Source organism: Triticum aestivum, chromosome 4D (genome assembly GCF_018294505.1).
Source record: "Triticum aestivum cultivar Chinese Spring chromosome 4D, IWGSC CS RefSeq v2.1, whole genome shotgun sequence".
NCBI classification, from domain to species: domain Eukaryota; kingdom Viridiplantae; phylum Streptophyta; class Magnoliopsida; order Poales; family Poaceae; genus Triticum; species Triticum aestivum.
In genome coordinates, this window is record NC_057805.1 from 336,983,311 (window position 1) to 337,001,114 (window position 17,804).

General features: G+C 43.4%; 1 long non-coding RNA gene across 1 annotated transcript; it reads left to right on the forward strand.

Moving 5' to 3' along the window:
- The first annotated feature begins 13,748 nt into the window (after nt 1-13,748).
- On the forward strand, nt 13,749-15,770 carry LOC123097761 (uncharacterized). Its single transcript, XR_006447435.1, has 3 exons — nt 13,749-14,302; nt 14,714-14,810; nt 14,909-15,770. It is a non-coding gene; the product is annotated as an uncharacterized lncRNA (long non-coding RNA).
- Nucleotides 15,771-17,804: the final 2,034 nt, after the last annotated feature.

The following is a 17,804-nucleotide window of genomic DNA, read 5'->3' on the forward strand; positions in this document are numbered from 1 at the left end:
TAATAATGCTTTTTGGAGTAATTCTAATGCCTTTTCTCTCATAATATGGAAGGTACACACAAAGAGGGAGAATTCCGGCAGCTGGAAATCTGGACCTGGAAAAGCTTCGGCAGGCTACCTATTCTGCACAACTCTAAACAAACTGAAACTTCACGGAGAATTTTTATGGAATATATGATGAATATTGGAGCAAATAAGTACCAGAGGGGGCCCACCAGGTGGGCACAACCCACTTGGGCGCGCCCTGGTGGGTTGTGCTCACCCAGGCCCACCTCCGGTGCCCATCTTCTGGTATATAAGTCATTTTGACTTAGAAAAATAAGGGGAGGACTTTCGGGATGGAGCACCGCCATCTTGAGGCGGAACTTGGGTAGGAGCACTTTTGCCCTCCGGCGAAGCGATTCCGCCGGGGGAACTTCCCTCCCGGAGGGGGAAATCGTCGTCATCATCATCACCAACAACTCTCCCATCTTGGGGAGGGCAATCTCCATCAAAATCTTCAACAACACCATCTCCTGTCAAACCCTAGTTCATCTCTTGTGTTCAACCTTGTTACCAGAACTATAGATTGGTGCTTGTGGGTGACTAGTAGTGTTGATTTCATCTTGTAGTTGATTACTATATGGTTTATTTGGTGGAAGATTATATGTTCAGATCCAATATGCTATTTAATACCCCTCTGATCTTGAGCATGATTATCATTTATGAGTAGTTACTTTTGTTCTTGAGGTCACGGGAGAAATCATGTTGCAAGTAATCATGTGAACTTGATATGTGTTCGATATTTTGATAGTATGTATGTTGTGATTCCCTTAGTGGTGTCATGTGAACATCGACTACATGACACCTCGCCATATTTGGGCCTAAGGTAATGCATTGTGGAGTAGTAAGTAGATGATGGGTTGCGAGAGTGAAAGATCGTGGATGTCGCCTAGAGGGGGGGGTGAATAGGCGCTTTAAAATAATTACGGTTTAGGCTTGAACAAATGCGGAATAAACCTAGCGGTTAATTTGACAAGCACAAAACCTACAACAACTAGGCTCACCTATGTGCACCAACAACTTATGCTAAGAAAGATAAACAACTAAGTGATAGCAAGATATATGACAAGAAACAATATGGCTATCACAAAGTAAAGTGCATAAGTAAAGGGTTCGGGTAAGAGATAACCGAGGCACGCGGAGACGACGATGTATCCCGAAGTTCACACCCTTGCGGATGCTAATCTCCGTTTGGAGCGGTGTGGAGGCACAATGCTCCCCAAGAAGCCACTAGGGCCACCGTAATCTCCTCACGCCCTCGCACAATGCAAGATGCCGTGATTCCACTAAGGGACCCTTGAGGGCGGTCACCGAACCCGTACAAATGGCAATCCTTGGGGGCGGTCACCGAACCCGTACACTTTGGCAACCCTTGGGGGCGGTCACCGGTACCCGTCAAATTGCTCGGGGCGATCTCCACAACCTAATTGGAGACCCCGACGCTTGCCCGGAGCTTCACCACAATGATTGAGCTCCGAACACCACCAACCGTCTAGGGCGCCCAAGCACCCAAGAGGAACAAGCTCAAGGGCACCAAGCACCCAAGAGTAATAAGCTTCTCAACTTGTAACTTCCACGTATCACCGTGGAGAACTCAAACCGATGCACCAAATGCAATGGCAAGGGCACACGGAGTGCTCAAGTCCTTCTCTCTCAAATCCCACCGAAGCAACTAATGCTAGGGAGGAAAAAGAGAGGAAGAACAAGAAGGAGAACACCAAGAACTCCAAGATCTAGATCCAAGGGGTTCCCCTCACATAGAGGAGAAAGTGATTGGTGGAAATGTGGATCTAGATCTCCTCTCTCTTTCCCTCAAAAACTAGCAAGAATCCATGGAGGGATTGAGAGTTAGCAAGCTCGAAGAAGGTCAACAATGGGGGAAGAACACGAGCTCCAAGGATTAGGTTCATTGGGGAAGAAGACCTCCTTATATAGTGGGGGGAACAATCCAACCGTTACCCCCACTTCAGCCCCGCAGAGAGCGGTACTACCGCTTGGCCAGCGGTACTACCGCTTGCCCCTATAAGCGGTACTACCGCTCCCCCTCGCGGTACTGCCGCTGGACCCAGAGCGGTACTACCGCGGTGGCAGGGCGGTACTACCACAAACGAGCGGTACTACGGCCCCCACTGCCGCGGCTAGTACCGTAGAACCCGACACGAAAAAAGACCCCTCGAATCGAGGCGGTACTAGTACGAGACCGCAGCGGTACTACGGCTGGGGGCTACCAGCGGTACTACCGCTCTGGAGCGGTACTACCGCTCTAGAGCGGTACTACCGCTTGTAGCACCCAAGCGGTACTACCGCTCCGGCCCGCGGTACTACCGCTAGGACCAAAACTGCCATAACTTCTGCATATGAGCTCCGAATTGAGCAAACTCAAGCTTGTTGGAAAGAGGAAGACGAGTAGCATCAAAACATCATAGAGGAGTGAAACCTCCAACCGAGAAGAACCGGCATAACCTCCAACATCGAAAACATCATAGAAGATGCGAGTGAACTCCGTTTTCGATGAACTCGAGCTTGTCATCAAGATGACCATAAGCTCCAAAACTCACAAAGAAAAGAACCAAACAAGAACCAATAAGGATGATGCAAGGATGCAATGGTTTGAGCTCTCTACGAATGATACGATCAAGCTACTCATCTTTGCCTTGCACATGGTCCACTTGAGCTAGATGATGACGATCTTGACTCCCTCAAGTTGGACCACCTTTCTTGGTTGCGTTGGCTCGATGAAGACTAGTTGATTGCTCCCCCATACTCCACTATGGGTGAGCCACTCTTCCGCACATCTTCACAAGTCCATTGTCACCACAATGGACGGCAAGCTTCAAGCATTTGATCTCTTCATGATGCTTCACTTGAACTTGCACACCGCAACCTAACCCCACAAAGAACTCTCACGAAGATCATGGGTTAGTAAACAAAGCGTTATTGACAATGCTTACCACACCATGGGATCGCTTGATCCCTCTCGGTACATCTTCTACGCTTTGTGAGTTGATCAAGTTGATTCAATCTTGACTTAGTCTTGATCAACCTTGAATCTTTTCAACTCTCTTCATTTGGATGATGTCTTGAAGATATACATGAATGATCACACAATCTTCTTCTTCAAGACATGCTTGCAATAAGCTCAACTCTCACATGACCAATCTTTGGATAATTCCTTAATAACACCTTGGTCACCACATAAACTCCTTGAAACCAACACATGGACTTCAAGAAATTCCTATGGACAAATCCTTCAAATATAACTCAAGGCAACCATTAGTCCATAGAGATTGTCATCAATTACCAAAACCAAACATGGGGGCACCGCATGTTCTTTCAGAGAGTGACAGAAGCTTAAACCCCAGTTTATGCGCTATTCCGTAAGGGACCGATTGGATCCAAAAGTTTAATGCTATGGTTAGAATATATTCTTAATACTTTTCTCGTAGTTGCGGATGCTTGCGAGACGGTTAATCATAAGTAGGAGGCTTGTTCAAGTAAGAACAACACCTAAGCACCGGTCCACCCACATATCGAATTATCAAAGTAGCGAACACAAATCGAATCAACATGGTGAAAGTGACTAGATGAAATTCTCATGTACCCTCAAGAACGTTTTGCTTATCATAAGAGACCGTTTTGGCCTGTCCTTTGCCTCAAAAGGATTGGGCTACCTTGCTGCACTTTTGTTACTACTATCGTTACTTGCTCGGTACAAATTATCTTGCTCTCAAACTACTCTGTTACTTACAATTTCAGCACTTGCAGACATTACCTTGCTGAAAACCACTTGTCATTTCCTTTTGCTCCTCGTTGGGTTCAAAACTCTTACTTATCAAAAAGAGCTACAATTGATCCCCTATACTTGTGGGTCATCACATGCCCGTCCTTGCCGTGTGAGGGGATTGTTTGGCCGACTTTGCGTGAGTATGCCTGGGTAGGCGTGCTGCATGCCCGGGCGTTGTGTGACACTTTTACCCAGGCTTTGCCCATAGGGGCTTTCCAACCCAGGGCAGAACGGGACGAAGCCACCCGTCTAGAAGGTGAGCCCGGGGAATCCGTCTCCCATAGTGCACCCACGCACACCAACAATTGTCCAATCAAACCCATGGGAACATCTTTGTGTGAACACACCTTAGCCGTAGAAATGTCGAGCAAATACACAGGCTGCCCGAAAGCATCAAGAAGCAATAGACAAGACCACCACCAACACACCAAAAGTGGTCTGAACCCAGAACCAGAAATCAGCGACATCAACCAGGCTGACAACGGAGCAGGAGAGGTGCCCGACATAACCCAACCTCGCACAAATCAATAGCCGAGTATGCCGCGGAGTCGGCCACTTGAGAAGACACCAAGTAAGCCATCCGAATGATGTTTTTTTAATTATTCACAAAACGCGATGTCAGTGACTATGATCATGTTGTGTTTGTTACTTGGGCAGATGACAACCCAGGTTAACAACAAATCGGATGAACCGAGCACCAGAAAGTCGACCCAGACATACCGAGGACCAACCTCCCTAGCGACGTCCTAATCGGCAACTGACAACACACCAAAGCGGCTGAGAAAATGGAGCTAGAAAGCAACGACTCTGAACCGAACCGTAATAGCGCATAGGATAACCCAACCCGATGCACCGCAACAGTTGAATAAGCCACACACATGGCCACTCGGGGGTCCATGCCGCGTGGGTCGAGGGTGTGTCCGGGGCTGCCTCGTTCGCCGTCCGTTGCCTATTCCATGTATGTTCTGAACCGTACATTGGTGGTGGGGCCGATGTTTATTCCACGGGGTATATGTTGGGAAACATAGTAATCCAAAAAAATTCCTACGATCACGCAAGATCTATCTAGGAGATGCATAGCAACGAGAGGGGAGAGTGTGTCCACGTACCCTCGTAGACCTAAAGCGGAAGCGTTTAGTAACGCGGTTGATCTAGTCGAATGTCTTCACGATCCAAGTACCGAACGTACGGCACCTCCGTGTTCAGCACACATTCAGCATGATGATGTCCCTCGAGCTCTTGATCCAGTAGAGGGTCGAGGGAGAGTTCCGTCAGCACGACAGCGTGGTGACGGTGTTGGTGATGTGATCCGCACAGGGCTTCGCCTAAGCACTACGACAATATAACCGAGGTGGCAAACTGTGGAGGGGGGCACCGCACACGGCTAAGAAACAAACGTTGTTCCTTTGGGGTGCCCCCTGGCCACGTATATAAAGGAGGAGAGGGAGGAGGCCGGCGGCCATGAGGGGGCGCGCCAAGGGGGAGCCCAACTTGGATTCCCAATCCTAGTTGGACTCCCTTTCCTATTCCAAGGCAAGCTTCAAGCATTTGATCTCTTCATGATGCTTCACTTGAACTTGCACACCGCAACCTAACCCCACAAAGAACTCTCACGAAGATCATGGGTTAGTACACAAAGCGTTATTGACAATGCTTACCACACCATGGGATCGCTTGATCCCTCTCGGTACATCTTCTACGCTTTGTGAGTTGATCAAGTTGATTCACTCTTGACTTAGTCTTGATCAACCTTGAATCTTTTCAACTCTCTTCATTTGGATGATGTCTTGAAGATATACATGAATGATCACACAATCTTCTTCTCCAAGACATGCTTGCAATAAGCTCAACTCTCACATGACCAATCTTTGGATAATTCCTTAATAACACATTGGTCACCACATAAACTCCTTGAAACCAACACATGGACTTCAAGAAATGCCTATGGACAAATCCTTCAAATATAACTCAAGGCAACCATTAGTCCATAGAGATTGTCATCAATTACCAAAACTAAACATGGGGCACCGCATGTTCTTTCACGAGGTCACAAGCTTAAGGCAATCATGATCTATTGAGTGTTAGTAAGACAGGGTCGTGAGAATATATTTTTGGAATTATTTCATGAATATTCGGAATAGTTCCGACAGGATCTGGAAGTGTTTCGGGGTCACCGAAAGGGTCTCGGTGAGTATCGAGTAATATCGGGTATTACCGATAAATTATATATAGGTGAAAAATGTTTTGGGAGATGTTTATATATATATATATTATAATGGTCTGGAGGTATTTAGAACATTTTATATTTAAATATCAACGGGCCTTAAAAGGCCAAGAGGTGGAAGGAGTTATGAGCCACAAGGGCCCATAATGAAGTGGGGCCCACTGCCATATGGGGGCGAATTGGACTAGGGGAGGAGTCTATCTCCTCCCCCTTGGCCGGCGCCCCAAGGAGGGACTTTCCCTCTTGGTGGCTGCCCTCTCCTCCTCCTCCTCCAACCTATATATACTATGGGGTTTTGCTCTATTGGATACAAAGTTTTTGGAACCTCCTCTAGTTCTTCTAGTTCTTGTTCTAGTTGGTCCTACTTAACTAATTAGAGCTTGGCTAAACCTCTTGTCCTCATAGTTAGAAGCCTAGTGTGGTTCTAATCTCCTCCCTCTAATTCTCTGGTGATGATTAGCTATGGACGACGAAGCACTGTCGGATCGTGAAGGCTACACACTTGCAACCAAGTAGAGCGGCCATGCTTTCGGTCTTCAGTTCAAGGATCGTTTGTGGGTGGTACGAGGGACTCCAAGTATGATCTACACTGACACGTTCTTCTTCCGCTGCAACTCGGTGACGGTAAAGATCGCGATCCCAACCTGTTATGCATCTTCATATTGATCTTGGTTGATCGTAGGTGCGATTTTTTTGTTTTCTACTACGTTTTCCAACAGATATTTTCTCAATTCTTTTAGCCTTCCCTCATACATTTCAAATAATTGCACACCATTTCGTCGGTCATTTAAATAATTCAATTGAATAACCATGCACAACAAATAAACCACGAACACACATGTAGTTGCACGGATCGAGAAATTCAAATTAAAACATGCAAATAGTTCATCCAAAAGGCACCACATCGATCAAGTTTGATCCAAAATCACCACAACATAACATGTCTTGTGTCGTGGATCAACCCCAACCAAAGGCATGCACACGAATTCAAACACCATCGTCAGCAAATAAATCCTGACCACCTCCATCATCATCACCTCCAAGTCCACCGCCATCCACAGGGCCACCACCATCATCTCCTCCTTGTCCATCACCATCTCAAAGGCCACCACGACCATCCACACGGCCACCACGATCTCCGTTTGGGTCAAAATCTCTCCACGAGTAAGCTCCCATTTTTTTTGCTGTGGCATCCATTTTTGTTGGGTTCATGAACATGATAGCACGTTCCTCGACCTTGTTCCTTGATGTGTTTGGTTCTCTTGTGAAATCTGGATTCCTTCACCAAGGCTATTGCTCCAGTATTGTCACAAAACATTTTCATTGGACCTGATGCACTAGGTATTACACCTAGATCGTATATGAACTCCATCATCCAGACTCCTTCATTTGCTGCTTCCGAAGCAGCTATGTACTCTGCTTCACATGTAGACCCCGCCATGATGCTCTGTTTGGAACTGCACCAACTGACAGCTCCACCATTCAATATAAATACATATCCGGTTTGTGACTTAGAGTCATCCGGATCAGTGTCAAAGCTTGCATCGACGTAACCATTTACGATGAGCTCTTTGTCACCTCCATAAACGAGAAACATATCTTTAGTCCTTTTCAGGTATTTCAGGATGTTCTTGACCGTTGTCCAGTGATCCACTCCTGGATTACTTTGGTACCTCCCTGCTAAACTAATAGCAAGGCACACATCAGGTCTGGTACATAGCATTGCATACATGATAGAACCTATGGCTGAGGCATAGGGAATGACTTTCATTTTCTCTCTATCTTCTGCAGTGGTCAGGCATTGAGTCTGACTCAACTTCACACCTTGTAACACAGGCAAGAACCCTTTGTTTGACTGAATCATTTTGAACTTCTACAAAACTTTATCAAGGTATGTGCTTTGTGAAAGTCCAATTAAGCGTCTTGATCTATCTCTATAGATCTTGATGCCCAATATATAAGCAGCTTGACTGAGGTCTTTCATTGAAAAATTCTTATTCAAGTATCCTTTTATGCTATCCAGAAATTCTGTATTATTTCCAACCAACAATATGTCATTCACATATAATATTAGAAATGCTACAGAGCTCCCACTCACTTTGTTGTAAATACAGGCTTCTCCAAAAGTCTGTATAAAACCATATGCTTTGATCACACTATCAAAGCATATATTCCAACTCCGAGAGGCTTGCACCAGTCCATAAATGGATCGTTGGAGCTTGCACACTTTGTTAGCACCTTTAGGATCGACAAAACCTTCTAGTTGCATCATATACAACTCTTCTTTAAGATATTCATTAAGGAATGCAGTTTTGACATCCATTTGCCAAATTTCATAATCATAAAACGCGGCAATTGTTAACATGATTCGGACAGAATTAAGCATCGCTACGGGTGAGAAGGTCTCATCGTAGTCCACTCCTTGAACTTGTCAAAAATCTTTCGCAACAAGTTGAGCTTTGTAGACAGTAACATTACCATCAGCGTCAGTCTTCTTCTTGAAGATCCATTTATTCTCTATTGCTTATCGATCATCGGCAAGTCAACCAAAGTCCACACTTTGTTCTCATACATGGATCCCATCTCAGATTTCATGGCCTCAAGCCATTTCGCGGAATCTAGGCTCATCATCGCTTCCTCATAGTTCATAGGTTCATCATGGTCTAGTAACATGACTTCCAGAACAGGATTACCGTACCACTCTAGTGCGGATCGTACTCTGGTTGACCTACGAGGTTCGGTAGTAACTTGATCTGAAGTTTCATGATCATCATAATTAGCCTCCTCACTAATTGGTTTAGGAATCACTGGAACTGATTTCCGTGATGAACTACTTTCCAATTCGGGAGAAGGTACAATTACCTCATCAAGTTCTACTTTCCTCCCACTCACTTCTTTCGAGAGAAACTCCTTCTCTAGAAATGATCCATTCTTAGCAATGACTATCTTGCCTTCAGATCTGTGATAGAAGGTGTACCCAACAGTCTCCTTTGGGTATCCTATGAAGACATATTTCTCCTATTTGGGTTTGAGCTTATCAGGTTGAAGCTCTTTCACATAAGCATCACAACCCCAAACTTTAAGAAACGTCAGCTTAGGTTTCTTGCCAAACCATAGTTCATACGGTGTCGTCTCAACGGATTTAGATGGTGCCCTATTTAACGTGAATGCAGCCGTCTCTAAAGCATAACCCCAAAACGATAGCAGTAAATCGGTAAGAGACATCATAGATCGGACCATATCTAATAAAGTACGGTTACGACGTTCGGACACACCATTACGTTGTGGTGTTCCAGGTGGCGTGAGTTGCGAAACTATTCCACATTGTTTCAAATGAAGACCAAACTCATAACTCAAATATTCACTGATAACCCACAAGCATAGGGGATCAATTGTAGCCTCTTTCGATAAGTAAGAGCGTCGAACCCAACGAGGAGCTAAAGGTAGAACAAATATTCCCTCAAGTTCTATTGACCACCGATACAACTCTACGCACGCTTAACGTTCGCTTTACCTAAAACAAGTATGAAACTAGAAGTACTTTGTAGGTGTTGTTGGATAGGTTTGCAAGAATATAAAGAGCACGTAAATGAAAACTAGGGGCTGTTTGGGTAAAGAAGCAATACAGTTAGTATAGCGAGTGTGCAAAAGTGGTGGTAGGAGTTATGAAATTGTCCCTAAGCAATTGACTACTTTACTAGACCGATAGCAAGTTTTATGTGTGAGAGGCCACTGCTAGCATGTCATCCCTGACTTGGAATTCTATGCACTTATGATTGGAACTATTAGCAAGCATCCGCAACTACTAACGTTCATTAAGGTAAAACCAACCATAACATTAAGATATATTGGCCCCCCTTCAATCCCGTATGCATCAATTTCTACGCTAGGTTGGAGCTTCTGTCACTCTTGCCCTCCAATACATAGTCCTATCAACATACAACTAACCCTATGGTGTGATCCACACGCGCGCTCATATGATGGGCACCAAAGGACAGCAACATAACCACAAGCAAATTAAATCAATCATAGCAATTCACCAATTATCGATAGGACAACGAAAATCTACTCAGACATCATAGGATGGTAACACATCATTGGATAATAATATGAAGCATAAAGCACCATGTTCAAGTAGAGGGTACAGCGGGTTGCGGGAGAGTGGACCGATGTAGATAGATGGGGGAAGGTGATGAAGATGTTGGTGAAGATGACGGAGGTATTGGTGTAGATTGCGGTGATGATGATGGCCCCGGCGGCGTTCCGGTGCCACCGAGAGAGAGGGGGAGAGGGCCCCCCTTCTTCTTCTTCTTCCTTGACCTTCTCCCTAGATGGGAGAAGGGTTTCCCCTCTGGTCCTTGGCTTCCATGGCATGGGAGGGGCGAGAGCCCCTCCGAGATTGGATCTGTCTCTCTGTCTCTCTCTGTTTCTGCGTTTCAGATTCTGCCTTTCACCGTTTCTTATATTCCCGGAGATCCGTAACTCCGATTTGGCTGAAATTTGGACACGATTTTTATCCGGATATTGTCTTTATTGCGGCGAAAGAAGGGCATCAACCGCCTTACGAGGTGGCCACGAGGGCCCAGGGCGTGCCTGACCCCCTGGGGCGCGCCCCTCACCCTCGTGGGCCCCTCGGGCATCGTCTCGCGTTGATTCCACTTCCCAAAATTCACATATATTCCAAAAAAAATCTCCGTCAGTTTTTATGCCGTTTGGACTCCGTTTGATATGGATTTTCTGCGAAACAAAAAAACATGCAACAAACAGAACTGGCACTGGGCACTGGATCAATATGTTAGTCCAAAAAATAGTATAAAAAGTTGCCAAAAGTATATGAAAGTTGTATAATATTGGCATGGAACAATCAAAAACTATAGATACGATGGAGATGTATCAGCATCCCCAAGCTTAATTCCTGCTCGTCCTCGAGTAGGTAAATGATAAAAAGATAATTTTTGATGTGGAATGCTACCTAGCATAATCTTGATCATGTAATCTAATCATGGCATGAATATTAAGACACGAGTGATTCAAAGCAGTAGTCTATCATTTGACATTAAGACAATAATACTTCAAGCATACTAATAAAGCGATAATGTCTTTTCAAAATAATATGGCCAAAGAAAGTTATCCCTACAAAATCATATGGTCTGGCTATGCTCCATCTTCACCACACAAAATATTCAAATCATACACAACCCCGATGACAAGCCAAGCAATTGTTTCATACTTTTGACGTTCTCAAACCTTTTCAACTTTCACGCAATACATGAGCGTGAGCCATGGATATAGCACTATAGGCGGAATAGAATATGATGGTGGAGGTTGTGTGGAGAAGACAAAAAGGAGAAAGTCTCACATCGACGCGACTAATCAACGGGCTATGGAGATGCCCGTCAATTGATGTCAATGCGAGGAGTAGGGATTGCCATGCAACGGATGCACTAGATCTATAAGTGTATGAAAGCTCAAACTGAAACTAAGTGGGTGTGCATCCAACTTGCTTGCTCATGAAGACCTAGGGCATTTGAGGAAGCCCATCGTTGGAATATACAAGCCAAGTTCTATAATGAAAATTCCCACTAGTATATGAAAGTGATAACTCAAGAGAATCTCTATATGAAGAACATGGTGCTACTCTGAAGCACAAGTGTGGTAAAAGGATAGTAACATTGTCCCTTCTCTCTTTTCTCTCAATTTTTTTAATTTTTTTCTCTTTTTTATCTTTTTTTTTCTTTTTTTGTAGGCTTCTTTGGCCTCTCTTTTTTTTTGGGGGGGGGGGGGCTTCTTTGGCCACTTTTATTTTGATAACATCACATGGGACAATGTTCTAATAATGATGATCATCACACTTTTATTTACTTACAACTCAATAGTACAACTCGATACTAGAACAAAGATATGACTCTGTATGAATGCCTCTGGCGGTGTACCGGGATGTGCAATGATCTAGCGTAGCAATGACATCAAAAAATGGACAAGCCATGAAAACATCATGCTAGCTATCTTACGATCATGCAAAGCAATATGATAATAAATGCTCAAGTCATGTATATGATGATGATGGAAGTTGCATGGCAATATATCTCGGAATGGCTATGAAAATGCCATGATAGGTAGGTATGGTGGCTGTTTTGAGGAAGATATAAGGAGTCTTATGTGTGATAGAGCGTATCGTATCATGGAGTTTGGATGAACCGGCGAAGTTTGCACCAACTCTCGAGGTGAGAAAGGGCAATGCACGGTACCGAAGAGGCTAGCAATGATGGAAGGGCGAGAGTGCGTATAATCCATGGACTCAACATTAGTCATAAAAAACTCACATACTTATTGCAAAAATCTATTAGTCACTGAAACAAAGTACTACGCGCATGCTCCTAGGGGCATAGATTGGTAGGAAAAGACCATCGCTCGTCCCCGACCGCCACTCATAAGGAAGACAATCAATAAATACCTCATGCTCCAACTTCGTTACATAACAGTTCACCATACGTGCATGCTACGGGAATCACAAATTTTAACACAATTATTTCTACAATCCACAACTACCCACTAGCATGACTCTAATATCACCATCTTTATATCGCAAAACTATTGCAAGGAATCAAACATATCATATTCAGTGATCTACAAGTTTTATGTAGGATTTTATGACTAACCATGTGAATGACCAATTCCTGTCATCTCTCTAAATAGGTATAAGTGAAGCAAGAGAGTTTAATTCTTTTTACAAAAGATATGCCCACGCTCTAACAAATATAAGTGAAGCAAAAGAGCATTCTACAAATAGCGGTTTCTATGTGAAGAGAAACAGGCAATCCATACTTCAAATGATATAAGTGAAGCACATGAAGCATTCTATAAGGCCATACTCAAATGATATAAGTGAAGTGCAAAGAGCAGTCTATAAATCAGCCATGGACTATCTCATACCAGCATGGTGCATAAAAGAAAAGTGAAAACTAAATGCAAAAGACGCTCCAAGATTTGCACATATCGCATGAACGAAACGAATCCGAAAACATACCGATACTTGTTGAAGAAAGATGGGATGCCTTCAGGGGCATCCCCAAGCTTAGACGCTTGAGTCTCCTTGAATATTTACTTGGGGTGCCTTGTGCATCCCCAAGCTTGAGCTCTTGCCTCTCCTCCTTATCCTCATATCGAGACATCCTCGATCTTCGAACACTTCATCCACACAAAACTCAACAGAAAGCTCGGTAAGATCGGTTAGTATAATAAACAAATCACTGCTCTAAGTACTGTTGCAAACCAATTCATATTTTGTTTTTGCATTGTAGCTACTGTAATATAACTTTTCCATGGCTTAATCCACTGATAGAAATCGATAGTTTCATCAAAACAAGCAAACTATACATCAAAAACAGAATCTGCCTTAAACAGGACTATGTGTAGTAATCTGAACATTCACCATACTTCTGGTAATCAAATTTTCTGAAACAATTAGGAAAAATAAAAAATCTATAATACCTAAATAGTTGATCCCCACTATTTTATTTCTCTTCGCATGCAAGCTATCCACCTCAGCAGCCCTTCCACATCGCATTCGGTTACTGGCTTACAGGAGGGCCGGACCATGAGCTGCCGCCACATCAGCACTACACTACGTAGACAATTAAAACTTTAAAGTTATGCCAAGTTCCACTCAGGTAAGTTCTCTGTTCGTTTGACCTTTCGGCTTCACAATTATTGTTTAGCAACCGACGAGTCACCCAAATCTTACAAATCCACCACCAGCCTCCATCCATTATGCCGACCCTCCTCGATTGAGACTGCCCCGGTGAACGCAGCGATGCTGCCATGCGAGATTAGCGAGCCACCCCCGGCGAGAGAGGCAGTAGCCCCGTCGCGGTGCTCCGCTCCCCATCCACTCCGACCCCGGGGAGTCGACCACACAATCTCGGTGACGTCGCCCAGACCCCATCGACAGTACCCCGGCCCCCATCGACGCTGCCACATGTGGCCTCGGCGAGCCACTCCGCGAGATGCGCCCGGGCGACCCGGCTGTGAACTGTGCGTCCGCTTTTCCGCCGAGCTGTTCGGGTGGATGCCTCTCCCGTGGGTGCTCTGCCGGCCGGTAGAGGTCTCTTCGGACCAAATCTGCTGACAACGCATCGCGTTCAGGAGTTTTCTGCGTTTCCAATCCCTGCTATCCAGCCTTTGTGGAGGAGTACCTAGGAAAGGAGGTGGATCGATTGCTGTAACTGCCCCTACGCATCCATCCTTTTGAGGTAAGCTGTAGGACTATTAGGCTACAAGTTGATCTGACGTTAACTGTTGTAGATGCATAGATGCAACATATAGACATGGTCCTGTGGGATATTTTTTTTCAAAGGTATATACTGTAGGCTTCTGTTTCCAATGGGGTTTGGTAATGATACGGAAGGGTCATTTTCCTTGATTTTCTTCAAAGGTGTGGATCTGTTATCATTGCTGGACCATGTACTGTCATTTGTGCACTTCTTAGGAATTGAGAAGAGTAAAGTATGAAATGCAATATTCAGTTATACGGAAAGATTCAATATGTTCAGGACTACGATCATGAGACGTTTGTTTTAAGAGGACCAAAGAAGGTTTAATATAAATCATAACGATCGAGTTCACATTGTCTAGCATTTGACCTTTTTTATATTGCCTTGCAGTATGCAGAAGATATTGAAAGCGGTTTTCGGATGTTGAAACAAAGTACAAGCGAATGTACGAGATGACATAAATCATTTTGTTGCTTTCTCGAGCAAGGTAGATATATTTGACATATCATCAACAATACAGGTTGTCTATTTTATATTGTATTCTTAGTTTAAGTTACCACGCTTCGATTCTATATTTTCTTGCAGTTGCCGCTCATCTCCGACTCCCTGTTCACTAAGCTTTGCTGGGTCGTTGATCTACATGTCCTTCTGCTCAAATATCTATTTTACGAATCAAAACATGATGCTATTTTCGGTAAATACTTTTTCATCACACATAAATAGATATGGCTCCTTTGAACATCAGTTAGTATCATGTTACCCTACTATATTGTTGGGGTAAACTTCCTTTGGTACACCAATAAAGGATCATGAACACGATGATCAAGATATATGGGAAGTTAAGCGTCACAGCTCAAATCAGCAGAAATTGCGTAATTTTTGTATACTATCTGATTGCCCGACTCCATTTTATTTGTGCCCATTTTTCATTATCTGAAATACAAATTCGGAATATGCCTATTGTCCAGGTCTTAATCTAGAGGACCAAAGATTCAATATGTTAAGGACTATGATCACTAGAAATTTGTTTCTAGAGGACTGAAGATGGTTCAATATAAATCCTTTACGATGGGCTTCATGTTTGAGATCCTAAACCATATAAATTGTCATTATTATTTTCATTTGCTTAATGTAGCTTATAAAATTTTCAAGTTTAATATATTTGTGGCAAACAAGTTCCAGCTGCGACTTGATAATTTGTATCTTGGTGCTTATTTATGTATAAATTCTCATGCCTATTCAGCCCAGACTTTCAAGACAAGGAATTAGAACTTGCTTCGGGGAAAAAGAGAAAATGAATTTGTACACTTTTGCTTCGTTGGCATGATTTGTTTTGTGCTTATTGTTGACATTGTAGCTCCATCGGTCACTATGAAGCATAGCAAGCTACTACAATGGCCAATATTAGTGTTTAGTTTACATTCTTTGCAGACCTGAAGTATACATAGATGAAGATTGACTTCCTTTCGATGTCTACATTAACATTCATTCTTTGCAGATCTTAAGTACCCATAATATCTCAACATGAAAATTTGTACATTTCCACTCATAGCGTCCCCATCCAGAATATCCCTGTTCTTAGTGCGCTTACATTTACTAATATTTATGTAAGTCACATGAGATTACTGATGTCATACCTGAATGCATAATTCACATTTTTCAATCTTCATGATTATCCATAGCATTTTTTTCGTCATAAGATCATATATCTACTATGCAAACAAAGTTATTCGATTTATATGTAATCATGTGCTTATGACTAAGAGATCCCCGCGGCAACGCGCGGGGTATCATCTAGTTTGTATAGAGAGACAGTGCAAAAAGTTTCAGACCCGTTTGACGTTCCAGTAAAAAATGTAAAATCGCGCACTACAGCCAAAGTTTCTGTCTTGCACCGCACAAACCAACAAGCAATGTAAACATCCTAAAGGCAAATCTTGGAACATTATTTTTGTTTTTAAACTTTATAAAAGCACAAAACATAAATAAATGACTCTCTAAAACTTCCGGGTTGTCTTCTGATACGTCTCCAATGTATCTATAATTTTTTATTGTTCTATACTATATTATATTTTGTTTTGGATGTTTAATGGGCTTTATTATACATTTTTATATTATTTTTGGGACTAACCTATTAACCGGAAGCCCAGCCCAAATTGCTGTTTTTTTGCCTATTTCAGTGTTTCGAAGGAAAAGGATATCAAACGGAGTCCAAACGGAATGAAACCTTCAGGATTGTGATTTTCGGAACAAACATGATCCAGAGGACTTGGAGTCTACGTAAAGCAATCAACGAGGAAGGCACGAGGCAGGGGGGCGCGCCCACCTCCCCCAGGCGCGCCCTCCACCCTCATGGGCCCCTCGTTGCTCCACCGACGTACTGCTTTCTACTATATATACCCATGTACCCTGGACACATCAGAAACGGAGCCAAAAACCCTATTTCCATTGCCGCAACCTTCTGTACCCGTGAGATCCCATCTTGGGCCTTTTCCGGCGCTCCGCCGGAGGGGGCATTGATCACGGAGGGCTTCTACATCAACACCATAGCCTCTCCGATGATGTGTGAGTAGTTTACCTCAGACCTTCGGGTCCATAGTTATTAGGTAGATGGCTTCTTCTCTCTCTTTGGATCTCAATACAAAGTTCTCCTTGATCTTCTTGGAGATTTATTCGATGTAATCTTCTTTTGCGGTGTGTTTGTCGAGATTCGATGAATTGTGGGTTTTTGATCAAGTTTATCTATGAACAATATTTGAATCTCCTCTGAATTCTTTTATGTATGATTTGATATCTTTGCAAGTCTCTTCGAATTATCAGATTGGTTTGGTCTACTAGATTGATCTTTCTTGCAATGGGAGAAGTGCTTAGCTTTGGGTTCAATCTTGCGGTGTCCTTTCCCAGTGACAGCAGGGGTAGCAAGGCACGTATTGTATTGTTGCCATCGAGAATAAAAAGATGGGGTTTATATCATATTGCATGAGTTTATCCCTCTATATCATGTCATCTTACTTAAAGCATTACTCTGTTCTTATGAACTTAATACTCTAGATGCATGCTGGATAGCGGTCGATGTGTGGAGTAATAGTAGTAGATGCAGAATCGTTTCGGTCTACTTGTCACGGACGTGATGCCTATATACATGATCATACCTAGATATTCTCATAACTATGCTCAATTCTATCAATTGCTCGACAGTAATTCGTTTACCCACCGTAATACTTATGCTCTTGAGAGAAGCCACTAGTGAAACCTATGCCCCCCGGGTCTATTTTCCATCATATTAATCTTCCAACACTTAGCTATTTCTATTGCCGTTTATTTTACTTTGCATCTTTATTTCTCTTTATCACAAAAATACCGAAAATATTATCTTATCATATCTATCAGATCTCACTCTCGTAAGTGACCGTGAAGGGATTGACAACCCCTTTATCGCGTTGGTTGCGAGGTTCTTATTTGTTTGTGGAGATGCGTGGGA